This window comes from Sus scrofa, chromosome 7, assembly GCF_054392235.1.
Source record: "Sus scrofa isolate SSC_HxYL_T2T_F1_AM1 chromosome 7, Sscrofa_HxYL_maternal_Yorkshire_Landrace_v2.0, whole genome shotgun sequence".
Lineage (NCBI taxonomy): Eukaryota > Metazoa > Chordata > Mammalia > Artiodactyla > Suidae > Sus > Sus scrofa.
The window spans coordinates 533,043-554,887 of NC_139389.1; the positions used below are offsets into that span (position 1 = coordinate 533,043).

General features: G+C 51.6%; 1 long non-coding RNA gene across 1 annotated transcript; it reads left to right on the top strand.

The window, feature by feature from the left end:
• The first annotated feature begins 17,304 nt into the window (after positions 1-17,304).
• Positions 17,305-21,595, top strand: LOC110261699 (uncharacterized). The gene is made up of 2 exons (XR_002346159.2): positions 17,305-18,202; positions 19,535-21,595. It is a non-coding gene; the product is annotated as an uncharacterized LOC110261699 (long non-coding RNA).
• Positions 21,596-21,845: the final 250 nt, after the last annotated feature.

The window sequence follows — 21,845 nt, forward strand, 5'->3', positions numbered from 1 at the left end:
ACAGAGTTTCTAGACAGCGTTGCTGGGAGACTCATTAGCGTGGTTAAGGCAGGTGTGTGCGAGGTATCGTCTGTGGCCGTATGTGCCCTGGGTTTTATTGTATGCATATTATTTTAATGACACGGCTCCAGTATTATTAAATTGTGCACCTGGAATGGGGAGAGTCTGCAAACCTCTCCTCCTCCTCCCCCCTCCGTCTGTCCCTGCCTCTTTGTCTCTGTGTCCCTCTCACTTTCTCTGTCCATCTCTCTCTCTGTCTGTGTCTCTCCCTCTTTGTCTCTGTTTGTCTCTCTGTCTCTGTCTCTCCATCCCTCTCTCCCTCTCTCCATCTTTATCTCTGTCTGTCTGTTTCTCTGTCTCTCTCTGCACCTGAGCTGCAAGGCCCACCTTGAGAGCACCCAGGTCAGCCCGGATCACCTGAGCAAGAAGAGCTAACTGCTCCCCAGGGCTCGTCATGCAGGGAAAATGGGTACATGGAATGTTCGTTTTTCCAGGAGAGAAACTGGAAGCGAGTGTGGCCTCTCCCCTCTTGGACACACGTGGGGCTGCACGTGTGAAGGTCAGGCTGTGGCCCTGGCCGGGATGAGGCGCCAGGCTGGGCAGCTCCCAGCTGCTGGGAGAGGGACTCACCAGGATGGGCTCTGATATTTCAAGCGTAGTAGCCATGAAAGCAGAGTTTTGTGGGGCTCAGGGATCCCCTTCCTAAAAGAATTTTTGTTTTGCCTAAAATCAGAAAACTTGGACATGGCTTTTTATGCTTTTAGCTTTTTCTTCCATTTTTCACTTCTGACTACATTTCATTTGTAAGACCCCAGACTCATCAGGCTGGTTTAGGCCTCGAGTGGGGGAGGGGTGGAGCTGACCCCCGCGCCCCCCGCCCCCCTTGGGCTTCCCTTGGGAATTTCTTTTCTCTCTGAAGTGGACTGCAGTTTTTTGCTCTATAATGGGGTTTGCAAAACAAGCAAACAACCCCCCAAATACCCCAGATCCCAGAGCGGTTGTTCTTCTGCCGGGGGCTCTGGCGGGGGGGCGCTTGCAGGACCGGAGGCCCGGGGCTCACACGTGCTCTTCTGCTCCTTTTCACGCCAATGAAATCGCGGAAACTGCGAGAGGAGAGGGGGCCGCGGGTCTGTGTCCTGCCAGAGCCGCCTCCTCCCCAACCCGCCAGGTCTCAGCGCTTCTCTCCCGTTTTCAAGGGGCGGCCACAGGACAGTTTGCAATGATAATACAAGAGCCAAAAGGATTAAAATACCGAAGATAGAAACTCATTTCTGGGTCAGAGCGATTTGGTGAACAGGGAGCAAGCTGTCCCACACTTTGACACATTTTTGTAACTTAATGGGCAGAGAACCATTAGGTGGTTATAGAGTTACTTTCAGGGCCTCTGGCTGGACTCCTTAAAATGCATGATCATGAAGCCACATTTCACTCCGATGAAGCTATTTAAATGTGACCAGTCGCTTGAAGGGCCTAAGTCTCAAGGGAAAATTTCCAGGTATTTCATAATTGCTTCCCGTTCTAATTTCCCTCGTAGGAAAAGGTCAAGGAGAGGCAGACACTTTAAGCTATTCGGGGTCCATTAGGGATGACGAGCTGGAAAAGAGCACATGGAAGGTATTTCCAAGGTAGAGTGACCGAAATCCCAAATGGTCCTCACGGCACCGGCTGCCGTGCCCGACGCCGCAGGCTCCGGGAGCCCCGTGACCGTGCCCTCTGCCGCTCAGGCCGCTGCAGCTGCCCGCCAGCCGTCGGGCGCAGGCTGGACTCGGAGCTGCCTCGCCACAGGTGCCGGCTCAGACCCGAGGCAGGAAGGGGCGGCCCAGGCGGCTCTCAGCCCGGGAGCCGGCTCTGCCCACTGCCTCCTCTGCAGGACCGAGGGGCCCACCCCCGTCTTACCAGTTCCCGCCAGTGCGTCTTCGGGGGAGCTTGGCCCTGGGCTGGTCCCCAGGAAGTGGTGAGGCGTTAGCACCTTCTCAGCTTTCTCCAAACGCCCCTTTTCTTGGCTGGAGGAAAGGGCCAGAGCAGGACCGATTTAAAAAGCTGAACAAAACCAGAGAAACTGTGCTTGGCTGGGTGACTGGGGTGGACGCCAAGCCTGGAAAGGCGTTTTGAGCTCATGGGCCTTGAAGTGAGGTGTGAGGGGCACTGACGTCTGGGGCCTTCACCCCCAAACCCCAGTCTGCCCACGAGAAGCACGTCGGACAAGCCCACGGAGGAACATTCCGGAAAACACCCTGAGAACTGCTGGGGCCCTCAGGCCAGGGGAAGCCTGAGAAACCGTCACAGCCCAGAGGAGGCGGGAGATTTGAGGACCAAACGTCGTGTGCATCCTGGATGGGGTCCTGGGCAGAGCAAGCCCGTCGGGTAAAAACCTCAGGAAGCCTGGCTGGAGTACAGGCTGAATGATAACCTATCAGTACTGGTCTGTCAGGTGTAACAAGCCAACCACACTCGTGGAAGATCCTTAGAGGGAAGCCGTTGTGCTGTTGTCACAGTTTCTCCATAAATCTAAAACTATCTTTAAATGAGAATGTTTTTTAGGAGGGAAAATAAGAACAGGTGAATATGGGACGTTCCCATTGTGGCTCAGTGGGTTAAGAACCCGACAGAGTGTCGTAAGGATTCGGGTTTGATCCCTGGCCCCGCCCAGGGGGTTAAGGATCCCACATGGCCTGATGGTGGTGTAGGCCCCAGAAGGGGCTAGGATCCTGCGTTGCTGTGGCTGTGGTGCGGGCCAGCAGCTGCAGTGCCGTTTGACCTCTAGCCTGGGCACCTCCATACCCCACTGACATCTCTGTGGCGGTGCTCTGAGCCCCACACAACGAACGAGCTCCTCACTCCACAGCACCCCGTGGGGGCAGCAGCTCTTACCCAGGCTGGGGTCCAAGGCCTGTCCAGCCTGTGGTTGGCGGTCAGAGGCTGGAGCTGTGCTGGGGCCGCAGTGAGGGTGAGGGTGAGCCTGCATGGGGCGGCGGGGTGAGGGCTGAACCTACAGGGGCTTGGAGGGAGGCCACATCCCCGCAGGAAAAGCAATCAGTCGGACCATACAGGTGGCTGGGGTGGCCGCTGCCTAAACTCCCAGCCTGGCCCTTCGGGCCGTGATGGAGCCACTGTTGCCAGCTGGACATGAAGGAGCCATTACAAAGCTGGACAGAACGTGCGAGCCTCTGGACAGCAGGCAGAGTGGCCAGGGCTCTGGGGGAGGGGCCGGGCCGGGATCCTCGCCCTCACCCTGCGGGTCTGCCTGGCGCTCCTTGGGGCATAGCTGGCGGGCAGACAGGACCGCATCCAGCCCAGCCAAGGAGCGGGGAGGGCTGGTAAAGAGAAAATGCGAAATGCAGCCAGAGAAAGGGCCACGGTTCCTGCAGGGATGAAGGGTTCCACACGGGACACGTTTCCCGTCAGCATCAGTGATGCTCGGGGGGCAGTGGCAAGACGCATTCAAAACACTGAGACGGAAAATGAAACTGTCCGCTCAGAATCAAACCCAGGGGGGTCTTTTCAAAAGATTCTGCAACAGGACTGAGTTGGGTTACTTAAATATTCAAAAGTACTGACACAATTCAAGGCACTAACAGAACAAAGGAGAAAACCGTATGAGCATCTAAATTAGCGTAGAGCAAAAGCATTTGATGGAAATAAAACCCATGAGTATCGTACCCTCTCGTCAGACGAGGACGCAGGCACACCCGAGGGCACCTTCACGTCCTCTGTGCCTGGAAAGCTTCTCCCCGAGATGATGAAAAGGCAGACGTGTCCCCCGTCGTCATCGCTAAGACGCAAGAAGGATCTAAAAGAAATAAGCTTGAAAGGAAAGAGCTCCAGCTGCCTTCCTGCCGAGCCCAGGAAGAATCTGTGAAACCTCCTAGTCACATATTCGGACGTGGCAAGTGCCCAGGACACAAAGCCAGAACATCAAACTCGTTTTTAGCAAGAAGCAACAGGAAAACTGAATTTCAAAAGTAAAACTTGCAATAGCCTCAAATACCCAGGAGTCAGTCTAAGGGAAAGCTGTGGGCGACCGCCCCCCGGAACACAGAGCCCTGCTGAGCGGAACTGAACAAGGCCCACTGAGAGCTCAGCAAACCCTACTGGCCTGGAAAGACCTCAAACTGACCTGTATTTTCAGTACAACCCCTCGTCAGATTTCAGCTATTTTAAAAGATATTGACATGCAGATTCTCAAATTTATACGAAAATGCAAAAGACAAACTAATATTTTTAATCGGAGTCAGAGGAGTCAATTCCTCCAGGGACAGGGAGTGGGTTTGGACTCAGAAGACGGGGTAGGAAACTTTCTGAACCCTGGAAACTTGTGCGCCTGAGCCTGGTGGTGGTGACATCAGCGTAGACGTAAATTAAACCTCTCTACCTATGCAGTGAGTTAATGCTCCTTAAACAGGGTAGATGTAACTCCAGACAAAAAGAAACAAGAAAAGAAGAAACCAAACCCGTCATAATGCAATTTTAAAATCTTTCAGATTAATCCACGGTAAATACCTTACAGGAAACCCTGTGATATGAAGCTAAAGCCAGATGTCAATGAGTGTTTGTAATGTATTTATTTAGGCCTCACCTGTAGCACCTGGAAGATCCCGGGCCAGGGGTGGAAGCTGAACCGCGGCAGTGACAACGCCAGATCCTTAACCTGCTGCACCACAGGAAAACTCCAACAATCGTGAGTGATTATATTTCAGAAAAGAACGAATGCGTTCATTTTCCTATTCCAGAAATTAGGACAGAAACAAGCCGACAAACCCAAAGAAACCAGAAGGAGAGAAGAACACATGATTATGCTTGATGATTTCATCATGCTGAGATCACTGAAACAGAAATAGCATCTACGCTGAGGATGAAGAGTGATGGCCCCTAAAATGTCAGGACCGATAAAGGCAAGCATGTCGGAATTGAAATTGTGAGCAAATATAAACGAATCTTGAGCAAGTTCATGTGATATTAGCAAAAAGCAGCTGCGGAAACTCCTAGAAGAAACGATCAGTGTTCTGCAAACAGTGAACTCGGGGGGGGGGGTCTCAGCGGACGCCCATCTCAGTGGGGAAACTCCCCAGGCAGGTGTGTCGAGGTGAGGACGAGGCCAGCTGCCCACGGGGACGCTCACCTCTCGGGCGTGTTGAGCTGAGTCCAGGCCAGGGCGGTGCTGCGAGGAGTGGAAGGTTGGATGCACGACCGGCGTGACTCCTTGAGCTAGGGATTTGCCGAGGAGCAGATGGGAACGGAGGAAACGGGAAAGCGCCACTGAGCACCAACTTCAATAAGAAAACGTGCAGCCTTCACAGGAGAAAAACCCCACTCTCACCCACATCGAAACCTGTAACACAGCTGCCCCTGCGGAGACGCCTCTGGGCACCCACAGGTGTAACACCTCTGGGTGGGGAGGGGGGATTGCAAAGCATCCGGTGAGCAGATCACAGAAGCCCCAGAGTCAATGTTAATGAACGGGCATCCCTGTCAAAAGCTCAAGTCAATCAACGAACTAAATGCAAATTCTGTAAAAGACCAAGAGGTGATGACAATTCAGAAAATAGCTAAGTAGGCGTTGTCTCGGGAGGCGTCCGGACTTCCGAGGGAGCTGGGCTGTTAAGACCAGGCAGACCGGGTGGATGGGCCAAAAGCCAGGGCAGTAGGACCAGAGCTGGATCCAGAGAGACAGAGACAGACCTGTGTAGACCACCAACCCGGCTGTGATGGGCGGTGGGGTCGGAGGGCAGTGGGTGAGGAGGACACCGCGGTGCTGGGAGGCTGGCTTCCCTGTAGGAAACAGTAGAGTCGATTCCGAGCTCACCCCGTCTTCATATGCTCAAGACCTAAATCTTAAAGGCAAGACTCTTAGAAGCGTCAGTGACTTTTTTGATGATACCATGTGAGGAAAAGATAAACACGGTAAGAAGAGCACAAACCATAGGAGGTGTTGGTAAATTGATGATTTTGAAAATGAAATCCCTGCACAAGAGACTCTTCCGCAGATGGAGGACAGAAGCCACAAGCGGTCACAGTTATGCGTAAAAAATGAAACTGACAAATACCAAGTATATTAGAAAAATTTCCTCAAAGAGATAAGAGAAGGAAAAACAGATACCGTAGAAAAGTAACAAGGGAACAAAAATCCCCGCAGCCTCGATCAGGGCACAGGGAGGCGAGGGCCCAGGAGGCGGAGGAGGGGCTCAGTGACATCCGCAGGCTGCACGTCGTCCCACCCCCGGAGAGCCCAGCTCCAGGCAGGGCCTGGGAGACCCTCGCTCCCCTGCGCCAGGGACCAGCCCACCAGCGAGCAGAGCCCGGGGTCTCAGTGCAGGCGGCGGGCACCGTGGCCTTGAGATGAGGCTGCCGTTAAAAGGGATGAACCAGCTTCCCGTGGCTCGCACAGCTCATGTGCAGTGCTGAATTTTTATAAAAGGTCGTCTAATATCATTTAGTTCTTGTGATTTTTAAATACAGAAGAAGAGCACTGATTGGGTATTGAGTATTGGGTTTAGACACGTGCACAGACAGTGGAATCTGCAACGTGGAGAAATACCTGTCAGCTCGAGAGGAGGGTGGGGGTGGGGGCGCGTCTGTGTTTACCTGATTTCGTGATGCTTTATTTTTAGAAGCGATCCCAACAGTGTAGTCAACTGCTGGCTTCTGTTCGGCCTCCGTGGGAGGCAGTGGTCTGTTGCACTAAATCTGCTTTTCTGTTTAAGATGTTTCTCAATTCAAAATAAGGAAAAACGTAAAGCAATTTTATTTTTACTTTTCTTTTTGTGAATGATTAAGGGAGTTGAAAGCAGACGTCCTCGAGTTGAAAGGAAGTCCGCCAAAGCTCAGGCACTTTTGTTTTTGTTTTTGTGTTTTTGCTTATTAGGGCCACACCCACGGCATATGGAAATTTCCAGGTTAGGGGGTTAAATCAGAGCTGCAGGGGCTGGCCTCCACCACGGCTCTCGGCAACACCGGATCCTTAGCCCACAGAGCAAGGCCGGGCGGTCCTGGCCCTGGAGAGCTACTCCGAGCTGTGCCCTTGGCCCTGCTCACAGCAGGACAGGCAAGACCAGGCACCCGAAGAGGATCTTTATCAGGAAATTAAGATTTTGAAATACTATTCTCAGTTAATTCTTTATTAATGGACCCTTTTGAAGAGCAATTTTAGGTTCAGAGCCACCTGAGGGGAAGGTACAGACCCCCCCCCGCCCCCGTTGTCAGTATCACACCAGCTGGTACCTTCTCACAGTCCAGAGCCTGCACAGACACAGAATAAACCAGCATCTCCAGTCTACGCGACGCCTCAGTCCTGGGGCTGCTCGTTGGGTGTGGACAAATGTGCAGACACACACCCGTGATAGGGTCAGAGGAGCAGTGACCCTGCCTTGGCAACCGCGGCTCTTCCACCGTCGTCCGCAAAGCCCTGCCTTGTCCAGAGGCGCTTAAATGTTGGTAGCGACGTGTCCAGGAGAAACAAAACAACGCAAGAAGCAGGATTCAAGACATCTTTAGCTCTGGGGAGGGAGAAGGGACGTGCCTCCGCCCTCTCCTGCTGTTCCTGGCTCTGTGCTTCTGCTGCTTCTATTCACATGCTCTCTAAGGCTTCAGACCACCCTGGGCACCTGCAGAGGTGCGGGTGTGGTCCGAGAGGGGCAGGTGGGGAGGCCACACGTGGTTTAAGGCCCAGAGCTGCTAGCCCCCAAAACTCAATGGGGATTCCAAACCAGAGCTTCTGGGTCTGTAATTCTCTGGCTTCAAAGAACAGCGACGCTGCTTCTCATCCTTCCCAAGGGGACAAGGAAGAGGCCCTGGTTGTAGCAGCAGATGAAGGAAAAGTCAGTGGGGACCATGGGTTACAGCCAGACGAACCTGGCTGCAAAGCCTCACTCTTTCTCTTATGAGCTGTGTGATCTCAGGCAAACCACATAACGTCTCCGAGCCTCAGCTTTCTCCAGGGGAAAATAAGAAGGAAGAAATAGGAAGTAACCCTTACCGAGCCATCTCAAGGTGCCATTGTCCTCAGTGCTTTGTGTTATTAACGAATGCGATCCTGCAGACGCCCTCAGGCCGCAGGTCCTACAGATGCAGCAGAGGGTGAAGCGGTTAGGGCTCAGCTCCTGATCACGCAGCTTGAGGCGCACTCCAGCCCTTGTCTTGGCTTAAGAGAGTGTGATTCTCACGAGGAGGGAGGGGCAGGGGTGGCCTCCGTGTGTCTCCTGAGTGCATTTGTGGGGGCCCCTCCTTGGAGGTTTGCTGAGACCCACACTGAACCGGGTTCTGTGCCTAGAGCCGGGCTTTAAAAGCTCAGCTCTGCCCCAGGGCGAGCTTGGTGGGGGAAGGAAGCCTGTGCTGGAGCTACAAAGAGCAGATGATGGGCCTTTGGGTGGACAGTGTAGCTGGGGCAGCCCTGGCAGGAGCCCCGTTGACACCGAGGACTTGGGTGTTCACGGCCCCCAGCAGACGGGCCCATCTGAGCTCTGTTTAGGGCGCCAGCTCTCACGCTGCTCCCTCTGAGCCGACTTCCGGTACAACCTCAAGGGGCCCAAGAGCTGAGCTGTCTGGGATTTTACGCTGACACCTATGACCTCATGTTCTTCAGGCTGCGATCAAATTTTCTTATAAAGGGACATCAACTACCTGCTTACACTCGAGGAAGTTTAAACAAGGGACTCGCACGAGTGCGGTGTTCTCTCCAGCCGTTCTCTGTCTGCAACAGACTCGAGACTCTTGCTCAGGCTGCAGTGACGTGGTGACATCACATCTTTGCTTCCAAATGAATCTGCCACCAGAAAGCGGTTCTGCTTCACAACCAGCGAGGCTCAGCCCTCATCCCACCGGGAGCCGCGTCTCCTGCCTGCCGGCTACCCTGGTGGCGTTCCCAAGACCAGCTCAGTAACCCAGGTGTCCGGAAGTAGGTGTGGTTGCAAACCGGGGCTGCCACCCCAGCTGAGAAAGATCCCCACTAAGGCAGTGGGTCAGGGGGTGTGTGACACTGAAGGCGAGGACCGAGGACCTCGTGGAAGGTGGAGGCTCACCCGCACCCCACTTCTAACGGAAAAACGTCGTCCTCGGCTTGGAATGTCCCTTAACAAGTTGCTTCTTCCAAGCAAAGAAAGCAGCTCAAGCATTTAAGGAAGTTGGGTATATTTAAAGATTAATTAGTCCATGACCTGAAGAAACGTTTGTAAATTATTTGAAAGCAGTCATTTAGAGTCTGACTCTGAATCACGACTTTCAAACACGCTCCCTTCTTGTGGTTGTCACTGTGGCACAATCATATATCATTTGGCTTTAGTCAAAAGCTTTCTTGGAGCCATAAATTTTCCCCAACTTTTTATTCTGAAAAAATGCTAACATCTAGAATGACTGTTGAAAGAATGACACAAAGAAGCCAATTTAACTTCTGTCCAGATTGAACAATTGTTACTATTTTGTTGCCTATATAATAAACACACAGATATGTACACATGTAACTACATGTTAATATAAATGGATATAAACTGTAAATATTTAACATGCGAAATAATACCTACGATGTAAATAAATGTATTTTAATATAGATAAATATTTAAATAAAATGTTAATATTATGTCTAGAAAATATTAAATTATCAACATATACATCACTGAATATTTGAAAATAAGTTTAGCCGTCCTGGTATTTCACTCCTAAACACTTTAGGATGTTTGTCTTAAAAGCGAAAACATTCCTGTGTAACTACAATACCAGTAACACAACTAAGAAAAATCAACAATGCCATATCTAGTATCTGGTCCACATTCAAATTTCTCTGATGATTTCAAGAATGTTTTTACAGTTGTTTGCTGTGTTTTAAACATGGAGCCAATCTAGGGTTACACACTGCATTCTAGGTCTCTCTCGTCCTTTTTAAAATCTAAATCAGGCACTGTTCCCATATGCAAATGTAAATATTCTAGTAGCCACATGAAAAAGTAAAGAAAAAAGGTTGAAATTACTCTTAATTATGTAAGTATTTATAAGATTCATATGACTATCTAAATCACAGTGATATCAACACGTAATAAATATGAACATGTTTTTAAAATTACACTTTTTTTCATGCTAAGTTTTACAATCTGGTGTGTCTTTTCCATTTGCCGTCGACTCCGACTGGTCCCAGCCCTCACGTGCTCAACAGCCCCGAGTGCCAAGTGGCGACCACACGGACACTGCGGGGCTTCCTGGAGCACCTGAATTTGCAGTGGTGTTTATTTTCCGCATGTCATTTTTGAAAACAAGTTCAGGGTTCCTTACAGCCAGACAAGTGCGAAGCACACTTGAAGTTCAGGACCGGAGGCGGCGCTGCGCTGGGCTGTGACGACGAGCCCTGCGGGTGAGGGAGGTCTCAGCTCAGCTCACCAGCCTCCTCTCCGCGCCCCCGGGAAGATCTCCGATGACGTCACTGCAAACAAAAGGAAGGCCTGCTGCTGCTTCCAAAACCTGAGCCCTAAATGGACGCAGGTTTGCTTTTTTGGCTTATGTAAGCAAAAGGCAAGTTTATTAAGTAACTGATAGTTTTTAAAGGAAAGCAATTTAGGAAACTTGAGGTCTCTCTAAAAACTTTATAAACAAACAGCTTTTTAAAAAAGGGAGCGCTCTGGCCTGGAAACGTGGTGACGAAACTGGCACATTGTGCCCAGGTCTTGGCATCTGTTCATCCACCCACTTGTCCAGCGTGTGGCGAAGGGGAACTGCCCAGGGGACTGGAGGCCCATCAGCAGAAACACAAAGATCCCGACTCCCACTTAGGTGAGGTCCCGGGGGCTGTCAGGGGCGGGACCGGCACCAAGTGAGGAAGGCGAGTCTCGGCAGGAAGGGACCCGTAGTCAGGGCAGGCGGGAAGGGGGGCCGGAGCGCAGGGGCCGGGCGGGTCTGCCCACAGCAGGCGTTTGGGAAGCATTCAGGCAGGAGGAACATCTTAGCGGCAGTTTGAAGGGGGGAAGGTCTGCGTGAGTTTCCGGGGAGGGGCATCCCAGACGGAGCCGCACGTGCAAAGGCCCTGAGCCGGAAATGCGCCTGGCATGAGCACGGAGCCGAAAGGAAGCTGGGGGTGGACGAGGCACCCAGGGGGCCGCTCCAGGCGAGGACCAGATGGGCCCTTGGAAGATGCGAACAGTTGCAGTAGCCGTGAGACCACAGGAGAGCAACGCCGACGCGTGCAGGAGGGACGAACAGGTCCAAAGACTGTGCCCGAGTCTCCGATATCGGGTCACGCGAGCTAAAGACCCAGGGCGAGGGGCTGAGGAAGAACGGCGGGGGCCCCCCGGCGTGCACGGTGTCAGACACAGGGGAGGCCCCCGGGGTCGGCGCTCTTCTGTCTTCCCCGCGCAGTAAGGAGCGAGACTGGTGTGCAGAGGGAGGCCCGGCGGACTCCGGGGCACCCCCCCTGGACACGGGTGCGAGCAGATGTGGGGCTGGGCTGAAGCACACTGCAGAGGTGTGATCACACACATATGTGGACACACACATGTACTAAGTGTTGTATTGTTTCCAGGGGCCAAAAATTACAAACCATTATCCATCAGCTGGGGAAGGGTGTGGAAGGGATCCATACCTGTGGCCCAGCTAACTGGAGACATCTGCGGGCTCCATCAGGGAGAAAGGGGTTGTGCTGTGGGTACCCATTCGGATTCCACATGGACCAGCAATCCTGTGTATTAGCACGAGCAGAGAGGAGGGGAGTGATTTGGGAAATAAGTGCAAATTTTTGATAGTGATTACTTTGGGGAGCCGAGACAATAGGGTAATTTCTCTTCTCCGCGTGTAGCTCTGTAAAGTTTGATGTTTGTATAAAGTACATGTGTTTCATGAACAGAGAGAAACAAAAATAAAAGCAACACAGCACAAGAATTATGGGTTGTTCATATAATTTGATCGCCTCTCTGGGTAGCTAGAGATGACAGTTAGTTATGAGGATGGGATGACGGTTAGTTATGAGGATGGGAGGACGGTTAGTTGTGAGGACGGGATGACGGTTAGTTATGAGGACGGGAGCACGGTTAGTTGTGAGGACGAGATGACGGTTAGTTATGAGGACGGGAGGACGGTTAGTTGTGAGGATGGGAGGACGGTTAGTTATGAGGACGGGAGGACGGTTAGTTGTGAGGACGGGAGGACGGTTAGTTGTGAGGACGGGAGGACGGTTAGTTGTGAGGACGGGAGGACAGTTAGTTATGAGGACGGGAGGACGGTTAGTTGTGAGGACGGGATGACGGTTAGTTATGAGGATGAGAGGACGGTTAGTTATGAGGACGGGAGGACGGTTAGTTGTGAGGACGGGAGGACGGTTAGTTGTGAGGACGGGAGGACGGTTAGTTGTGAGGACGGGAGGACAGTTAGTTATGAGGACGGGAGGACGGTTAGTTGTGAGGACGGGATGACGGTTAGTTATGAGGATGAGAGGACGGTTAGTTATGACGATGAGATGACGGTTAGTTATGAGGATGAGATGACGGTTAGTTATGAGGATGGGATGACGGTTAGTTATGAGGATGAGATGACGGTTAGTTATGAGGATGAGATGACGGTTAGTTATGAGGATGGGATGACTGTTAGTTATGAGGATGGGAGGACGGTTAGTTATGAGGATGAGAGGACGGTTAGTTATGAGGATGGGATGACGGTTAGGTATGAGGATGGGAGGACGGTTAGTTATGAGGATGGGATGACGGTTAGTTATGAGGATGGGAGGACGGTTAGTTATGAGGATGGGTTAGTTATGAGGATGGGAGGACGGTTAGTTATGAGGATGGGAGGACGGTTAGTTATGAGGATGGGATGACGGTTAGTTATGAGCATGAGAGAGTTCCACAGGAAAAAAGGACCGCGTGTGAAAACGTTTAATGCAGCGTGATCTACAGCAGAGGACACTTGGGAAGAGCCCAAGTAAATGCCGTGTTATATGTGATGCTTCAGTTTGGTGGACTTTTGTGCCGCTGTTCACAGTGTGTGTGTGAAGACGGAGCAATTATGGACAAAATCCGGAATCCAAACTCCGGGCAGAATTGTCACAGCCACACGACACGTGTGCAGATCCAGTCAGAGAGTAAGCGAGGTATGAAAAACTGGAAAAAGCTTATTTTCTTTTATTTTGTCTGGGGTGGGTTATCTCCTCTCCAAGCGAGATGCACGTCATCCTTACCTCGCAGCACCCCCGTCCCCTCCGTGGGGTGCTGGTGTCGAGTCTCACACCCGTCCCTGTGCCGTGCGGGCTCCTCGGCTGTCTACAGGGTCCCGAAACCTGGAAAGAATCATGTAACCCCTTCCTCCCCACATGTGATTCAAAACTAAAACACTAAACCATAAGGTAAACGTAAGAAAGCTTACGTCCTAATGTTTCCCAACATGCCTCTCGGGTGGTTTTTCCCTAAAATATCGAATTTTATTTTGTGAAATGTGGGTTAAAGATCACCTTCAAAGAACTGGTTGGTTGGTTCTTGTTACCTGTCCCGCCACTGTCCTGACCCCCTGCCCCGCGTTTGCTCCGCGGCGCCTTGTCGCCGGCCTTCGGAGATGCTGCTCTGGCACCTGCTCTCGGTTCTCCTGTGGCCCCGCCCGGCCTGCTCCCTCCCTGAAGTTACAGAAGAGTGGCATCTGTGTCGCCCGCGCTGCTCCTGCAGGCCCGTGCTGCTTCAGCACGTGTTTACAGGGCATGTGAAGACGAGGAGTTTCGAAACGCCTGGTTCGTTTTATCCTACACGGTCCTCTCACTGTTTTCCATCCGCATCCCGCCTCTTTAATTCGTCTCCACTGGGTGTGCTGCTCTTACAAGAAAGGTGAGGAATAAGTGGGGTTACCAGTCGGCTACTTGGATTGCAAGCAGAGGAGGAAACTGGAGGAAGCGGGAAACGAAAGAGGAGATACAAGAGCAAACATACCTTGGACGCGGGACCACGGGGCACAGGAGGGCGCCTGGCAAAAATAAATCGCTTCCCTCGTGTGCTGGCTCGGCTCCGGCTAATGCGGCCTGGCGCCACCCGTGATAAAAGTAATCCAATGTTTTAAGGTGGGGAGGGGAAGCTGTACCCAAATCTTAATGTTGAATGTCCACAGAGCATTTCACTTTATGGTATTTAGGCACCGGGATATTTTCAATTGATTCAGCAAATAGTGATGAGAATTTGCCAATATTTGACGAGCAAATAGTCACCAGTCTGGCGATCGATGCTGGCGGACTCCCGTGAGAAGATGTGACGTGGAGCCAGGAACCCGAGCGGCGGCGGCGTGACCCGTCCCCGCATCGGCCCCTTTCCTTTTGATTCCAAAATGGCAACTTGTCATCATGTAACAAAGAATGACCCACACACGTGCAGGCAGGGCCGGCCACGCTCTCCCGTGTCAGTTGCCCTGGGATGCACGTCTTTCTTCCAGGACAAAATGTGCGTCTTTTCACATTTGCGGAAGCTCAGGGGAGACGGCGGACCCCCCGCCCCCGTCACCACCACCTGCTCGCTGACCCGTCTGTGGGTCTGTCTGTGCCTCTGTGTGCCGTCCTGCAGCCCTGGGTTCTTCCCAATAAATGCGTCAATTGCCCTCTCTCTCCTCCCCCTGCTGTGTAACCTCATACACACTTACCTCGCACTCTGCTTATTCACAGAGTTGCCCTGGTTTGGTAGAAGATGTAGTGATATATACGATATAAGGAAGGAAATGAAAATTACCTGTAATTCCACTACCTGTAATGTTTTCTAGACTTTGATAATACCAGTACATGATATTCCATATTATTATATAATACTGTGTAATAAATTACGTGATGAGTCGTCTGTATCATGTCACACATTTTTACCATAAGGATTCTTCCATGGTAATAAAGACTCCCTGTGAAGCACGATTTTTAGCTCTGGTGTAATGTTTTACTGTAAGTACAGTCTAACCATTCCTTTGGCTGAACCGTCTACCTGCTTTCTGATATTCACCTATTGAAATGTTTCAAAAAGAAAGTACAGTCCTGCTCATACTTGGGTTGTTTTCTAAGCGAAATCCCCGAAAGACTCTCAGTGCCTCTTAAAAGTCTGCCTTCCCGAAGCCTGTGCTAAATTGTTCCCTGAGAGTTCTGGGATGTGGCTTCATCACACTGCGTTCCTTCCTGGTATTTGGCGAAGAAATGTGGCCGCCCCCAGAGCTGTTCCTTTAGCTTGTTTTCCACCTGCTCCTGGGGCTCCAGCGGCGTCTGGCAGGCGGGTCCAGGCCATGCCTTCTGCTACCAACTCCCTTCTCTGGGGCCTCGCCTGCATTTTGCTCCCTGGGAATCGTCTCCTTTCCTTAAAGCGTGCTTTCTCCCTCTGCCTCCGCTACTCTGGACCATCTTTCCCCGACTGCCTGGGAGCCTCCAAGTCACCCCGACGTCCACGCCCCGCACGCTGGTGTCCTTTGTTGCGCGTGGGTCCTGCCGCTTCCCTAGTCCAGCCCAAACTCTGCGTCCCAACTTGCTCTTCCATCACCTTCTAGCTTTTCCGTCTTAGAAGCAACAACCTATCTTTGAAAAGTAGACACAATTGTGAGAGTCTCCTGTTTTGTGTTCATTAGTATAACCAAGGTCTTTGCTACGTGGCAGAAGTCTTGTCACCTCACCAGGATGGCGTGGCCTGCGCACCCTTGTGCTGCTCCCCTTGGTTCCCTACGTCCCATCACGTCCCCTCACCGGCTCCTGCTGCACACACCACAGCCTGCGTCCTCTCCCTGCCCTCCCAGTCCATCCCTTCCTTTGTCCTGGATGGAACGGCCTTCCTTTCTCTCCCCGGGGCTTGTCTCTCCATACCCAGTCCCACGGCTGAGCTGACTCCCTGGACCACAAGAACTCCCCCTGAGCTGCCTTCTTTGTGGCCCCTACAGAACGTGTTTGCCTACGTGCGGATGTGCCCACCTTCTCCTCCAGCTCGTGGGGTCAGTGACTGTGCCCCTGTGCCAAGCCACCAGAGTGGCACACGAGGCTGCGCCTCAGAGTCTACTCGCCCAGCAGCTCACAGGCTGCAGCGCAGCTTCCTGTCTGTACCACGTCGTCCTCGCCCGGACGCGTGTGGTCCCTGGTGCTGGGCTTTGTGGCCCATCCGTGAGATCAAATTTAATCTGCATTGGGTTATTTAGATGGGCTTAAGAATTATATCAGCTCCATTTCCAATCCACTGCTTAGAAGTAAACATTTTCAAACCAGGAAAATCAGAAGCTTGCAAAGGTACTGTCTTGAGGGCCCCAGACAGACAACCAGGGTTGCTTAAAATTTGTGGTCAATTGATTGGCTATTTTGTCTTATCCTTAAAAATGTTCAACACTTAAAAGGAACAACTGGAGTCTCCATATGCCGTGAGTGCAGCCCTAACAAGACAAAAAAAAAAAAAAAAGTAAGCCACTAAGTCAGGAGAAACTGGAAAGATCTAGAAGTTGCAAAAGACGGAACCTCCTGGAGTGATAACAGATGACGGGTCGACCCAGGGAACAGTGCCTATTACTTGGAGGGAGTTACATGGTCTTTGCAGGATCCGTTCCATCCTTTTCCAGACGTTGGGTGGCTGTGGTTTTCCTCTTGAACTTGAACTTTGCAAAAGCCGAGGATGGGAGTTTTTCTTTCCTCCCCCTTCGATCACCACCTAAGGGTTCTAGGGTGGAAGGGCTAGTAAAACACGTAATGGTTCTGCAAAGGGAAAACCAGCCTGAAGTCCTCTCCTCTGGCCAGAATTTCTTCTTGTGTCACCAGTTCGCTGTTCCGGTTTCGGTGGGTGGCTTGCCGTTCAGAGCTCCTGCTCACTGACTTCAGTTCAGGTGGGCAGAGCAGTGGCTTCCTGGATACAGACATCCCTTTTCCGACTAATGCTCTAAATGTACGGCCCTGTCTTATCAGATAACTTCGGCAATCACCGTGCATGAACTGCTACGGAGGGCTAATGTTATTTATAAAATGAAATCAATGTAATCTCTGTTGCTCATTAACGGAGATGTTCTGGGCTCAATTCTGTTTTATTTTCCAATTAAGCTCTATTATTTTTTCTTATTGGCCCTTGAAAAATAGCCACAGAAACGAACTTAATGGTTCTGAAAATGTCAGAGTCAACAAAATGCCCTAATGGAAAATATGTTTGAATCTAAAAAGGGCCTCGTGTTCAGCCGCTGGAAATTACAAAGTGCTTCATTATCATCTGTCCATCCCGTACTCTACCCCGTGTGCTACACTTTTCCGGGAAGCGAGTGACTTGATGTGAAGGTCAGATGGAGGTTTCCTCTCAGTTCACTTTATTCTCGGAGGGAGATCAGAAGCCCCGCGGTGCTCTGCTGCTGCTGGCACACGTCCGCCAGCAGAAAGGCCAGCCCGAAGCGGCTGCCAGGGTCTGCGGAGGCCCAGCCTCCATCCGTCTCCTGCCCTGCCTGTGGGCTGAGGCACGGTCCCCGAAGAGGTGCCCATCCTGCCCCTCAAGGACGTGTCGCCTTGCCTCACAGGCGGTGTGATGAAGGACTTTGAGATGAAGGACGATTCTGGATTTTCGGGGGTGGGGTGCTGAATCAGGCCACAGGGGCGGAGAGGGCGGACAGGAGAGCTGCTGGCAGGGGTCGGGGAGTCCTGGGAAGCGGGCGGCCTCCAGAAGCCGGGCAAGGCGTGGAGTGGCCCCCACACCTTGACTCGAACCCCCTGAGACCCAGCGCGGGTTTCTGACCTGTCAGGTAGAAATGTGGGCCACCTTTGTCGTGGTCATTGTAACCTCAGAGCCCCGCCCCCTGCTGCTCTGCGGTCCACACTCTCAGTCGTGGAGAAGCTGCCCACATGTCCCGGAGCAAACCCATCACTCTAAGAAGAAAGCGGGGGGACAGCCTCAGTCACCGCTGAGTTTAAACTTCCCCCACCCCGCACCTCAAATAAAACTGATGACTTTTGCTTCTGTGCTTGTTTGGCTGGAGGGATGGCCCAGAAAGTGCGTGGTGCTCCAAGGCCAGGAACGGTGACGAATTCCTGGAAGAAGGTCCAGGGCCTGCCAAGCACCTGTCCTTAGCTGGTGTCAGCTGCTCTCCGAGGACCAGCCCCAGAAACTGCTCCTGCCTCCACATGAGGAGTGTCAGGAAGCCCTATCCGCCGTCCCCGCAGGCTCTCCCCGCAGGTGCTGGAACTCCCAACGCTGCACGTGGGACCGGAAACGCCGCCAGGACGCACAGGACAGGATGCTTGGCAGCTTCCATGGTCGCCTGGGTACAGATGCTGCTCTGACTGCCTGATCAGGTTGGTTTGCTTTTGTCTCGGTAAACAGTTTTTCTGTGTGTTTTTTTAAGTATGAAAATAAGCTTTTGGAGCTCACTGGGTTCGTTAATTACTTACAGGTGTATATGTGTCACATGTGTCATGTAACTCCTCTCACTGCTCCATCACGTAAATGTTATTCTTTCTGTTCGCTGGACTGGAAACGTGAGGGCCAGGCCCCCTGATGCTGAAAGATGCACAATTAGGACGTAACGGAGGTGGGATTTGAACCCCAGCCTGTTTGCACACAGCGATGCTAACCCCTGGTCCCACTGGCACAGTGTCTGTTCTGAAAGCGTTTGTGTTCCTGGAGATACTGAGGAGGGGCTTGGGCAGCCCAAGGCCAGTTTCCTTTGCTTCCTCACGCTTTGGAATAGCCATGTGGTCACATGACTGACTGGGTTTTTCTTCAGATTCAGTCATCTCCCCAAACACCACATTTTAACAGGTACACACATGGAGTTCCCGTCGTGGTGCGGCAGAAACGAATCTGACTAGGAACCATGAGGTTGAGGATTCAATCCCTGGCCGCGCTCAGTGGGTTAAGGATCCAGTATTGCTGTGAGCTGTGGTGTAGGCCACAGACACGGCTCGGATCTGGCTTTGCCGTGGCTGTGGTGTAGGCCGGTGGCTGTAGCTCTGATGCAACCCCTAGCCTGGGAACCTCTATATGCTGTGGGTGCGGCCCTAAAAAGACAAAAAAAAAAAAGACAAAAAGGTACCCACGTATCCAGGGAAACCAGCTGCACAGGCCACACACAGCCCACGGTGGCTGTCAGCAGTGCATTCCAGGTTCACCCAAGGGACTGTCTATAGGAAGCAGACTCACAAGTGAGACCCCCTCTGCTGAGGGGCTGGGAAGCAGATGGGATGAAACTGCCCGTCTTGGTCCGTTGGCCAGTGTGTCCCTCAGACCACGGCTCTTCCTCGGGGAGGCCAGGCCATGAGAGAAGGCCCCTCGCTTCCCACGTGCCTCCTAGAGCACAAGCGAGGGCCTCCCGCTCAGCCCCGCTCCAGGCTGTGTGTTCGCAACCCGGTGTCCTCTCTGTTAGCGCAGTGCCTCTCACTGTTTCCACGGGTTCGCGACGGGGCCCAGCTCTGCGCGGGGCTGTCGGGAGCCTCGTGTCGATGCTGACAATTTTGGACATTATTTCCCACTAAATGGCAGCTGCCTTAAAAATTGATCAAACTGAAGCTTAAAAGAAATCTGAATACGAAGCGTGGTGACCGGCGCTAACATATACCGTCTGCCTGTTTCTGCTTGAAAGGCACGTGACAACAAAATTATCTCCAACAAATTTCTTCTCTTCTTAGAACTTTAAGAGTGCATTGCGGGGAGTCTCCAGTGGCACAGATGGCTGAGGATCCGGCCTGCTCACGGCCTTGCTGGGGTCACTGCTGTGCCGTGGAGTCAGTCCCTGGTCCCAGAACTTCTGGATGTTGCAGGTGCAGCCCAAGTCCCTCGCACACTGTGTTTCGAGACACGGCCACATGCGGAAGCAGTAACTAAATAAAAGTTTTAGACTATGTCGACTCATCCCCAGCTCCTTCAATCTGCCCTTGTTTTCCCAGACTAAACTTTTAAAAAACGCATCAATAGTTGTAACAGTTGATGTAACTTGGATTTTTTGTCTGCTTCTGAGAGCAGATTGGTTGACCTCGAGCTAACTTGTCCAGCGTGGTGGCCGCCCGCTGTCACGCCCCCTGAAGGTGCTGGAAGTGTAAAACACAGGCCAGATTTTGAATAACAAACACATCAATCGTTTTAAAATTGATTGTATGCTGAAATGAGAGTATCTTGGATATGTTGGCTTGAATACAACGTGTTATTAAAATTAATTTTACCTTTTTCCTATACATTAGAAAAATACGATACCTTGAAAAGAAGCACAGGCGGCTTTTGCATTTTTGCTTTTGTTCTAAATTGTAGCCTCTACCGGCCAAAAGTACATAATCACCTTCCAAATGAGCTCTCATTCCAAGCAGGGAGTGACTTTCTTTGGAAAAACTTGGCTTAATAAATTTTAATTGCTAGTAACACTAATAAACTAAGAGGAGATTAATTTACAATTATAGTTTATAAGAAACGAGCAGTACAAAGCTCTAAGAATGCAGCCTAATACATACTGCATAAAAATTAATGCTACCCTGTTATAATATAAAACTGCATGATTATATATCTGTCTTCACCCTTGCCTTCTTAGCATCTGGTAAATTGGCAGAGGCTTGAAATATAAAATTAACTTCTTAACAACGAGGCCTAATTAGTTCTAACCTTCTTCGATCAGATCATTAAACACGCACACAGGCAGTGACTTGTAACAGCAACTCACTCTCGTTTCTCTGCAGGTAGTTTTCCAGCTTAGCCTGGAAGAGCAGGTGCCCTCTGAGATGGAGAGAGGGTCCTGTAGGGTGGGGTGCTGACCACCAGGATGCCGGCGAGGGGGTGTCACCGGCCCCTCACTTACGCATGAGGCCGTTTGGTTGTAGTGCTGCCACTTCCTTTCCACGCTGGGCAGACCAACAGTCATCTTCTGTCTTTCCTGAGTTTTGCTGTTGGTGACCCTGCGCGAGGCTCCTTCTTCTTTTTTGGTCACACCTTCAGCACATGGAACATCCTGGGCCAGGGATCAAATCCAAGCCTCTGCTGTGACCTGAGCCAACGCTCCTAACCCCCCTGTGCCACAGCGGGAACTCTGCCCCTCCTTGAAAGACCAGCCTCTCAGTCCTTCCTCCTCAGCAGGAGTGTGTGGAAGAAGAGGAGGGGAGGTTGGAGCAGGTGAGGAAACATGATCGGTTTAAAGAGTGAGCATGCGGAGTGTAAAATACCCAGAGTGCTTTGTGAAAAAGCGGCCCCATGAAATGACAGACTTTGATGCTTAAAACACCAGAAACGCTCCATTGCACAGTAGCTATTCTCATTACAGACGCGGACATTGCGGCAACAGATGAGGTTTATTTACAAACTTAAGATTTTTGTTTTTGGTTCATTGAAAAATTGATGTTTGAAGTGGCTGGACCCCTTCCTGTGGTTCACAGGCCAGAGCGTTTGCACGAGAGGAAGTGGTGGTTTCGGGCCATGAGACTGAGGGGCCAAGTGGAATTTCCACTGGAAAGAGGCCGCCGTGGTCCCAGGGCTTTTCCAGATGGCCTCAAAGAGCAGCATCCAGAAGGCCACTGGCTGGGGCTCAGGCCCCTTCGAGGGTTGTGCAGGACAGCGGCCCCACTGGCTCCGAGTCATCCAAATCTGCCTGGTGAATCCAAAACTGTCCACGCTTGATAGCTCACCTTCTGCCTTTGTTAAGGCCACTCCGCAGTCCCTCCTGACTCTGTCGTTTTCCAGCATTGTTTTTGTAAATTATATTCGTTCATCGGCAATTATGACGTCGTCGTTATTATTACCACGTCGAAAACTCTATCCAATGTATTGGTGTGCCGAGTGTCTCTTTTTTTCTGTGTCACCTGCCTCTACATGTGTGTAAAACTGTACCACACCTGCAGTCCCAGCCCCCTGTTTCCAGCTCCACCCTGAAATACATACTCAGATGAAGGCATTTAAAGTTTTTTTCAGCGTTCCCATCGTGGCTCAGTGGAAAAGAATCCACTGAGGATCCAGCAGAAAAGG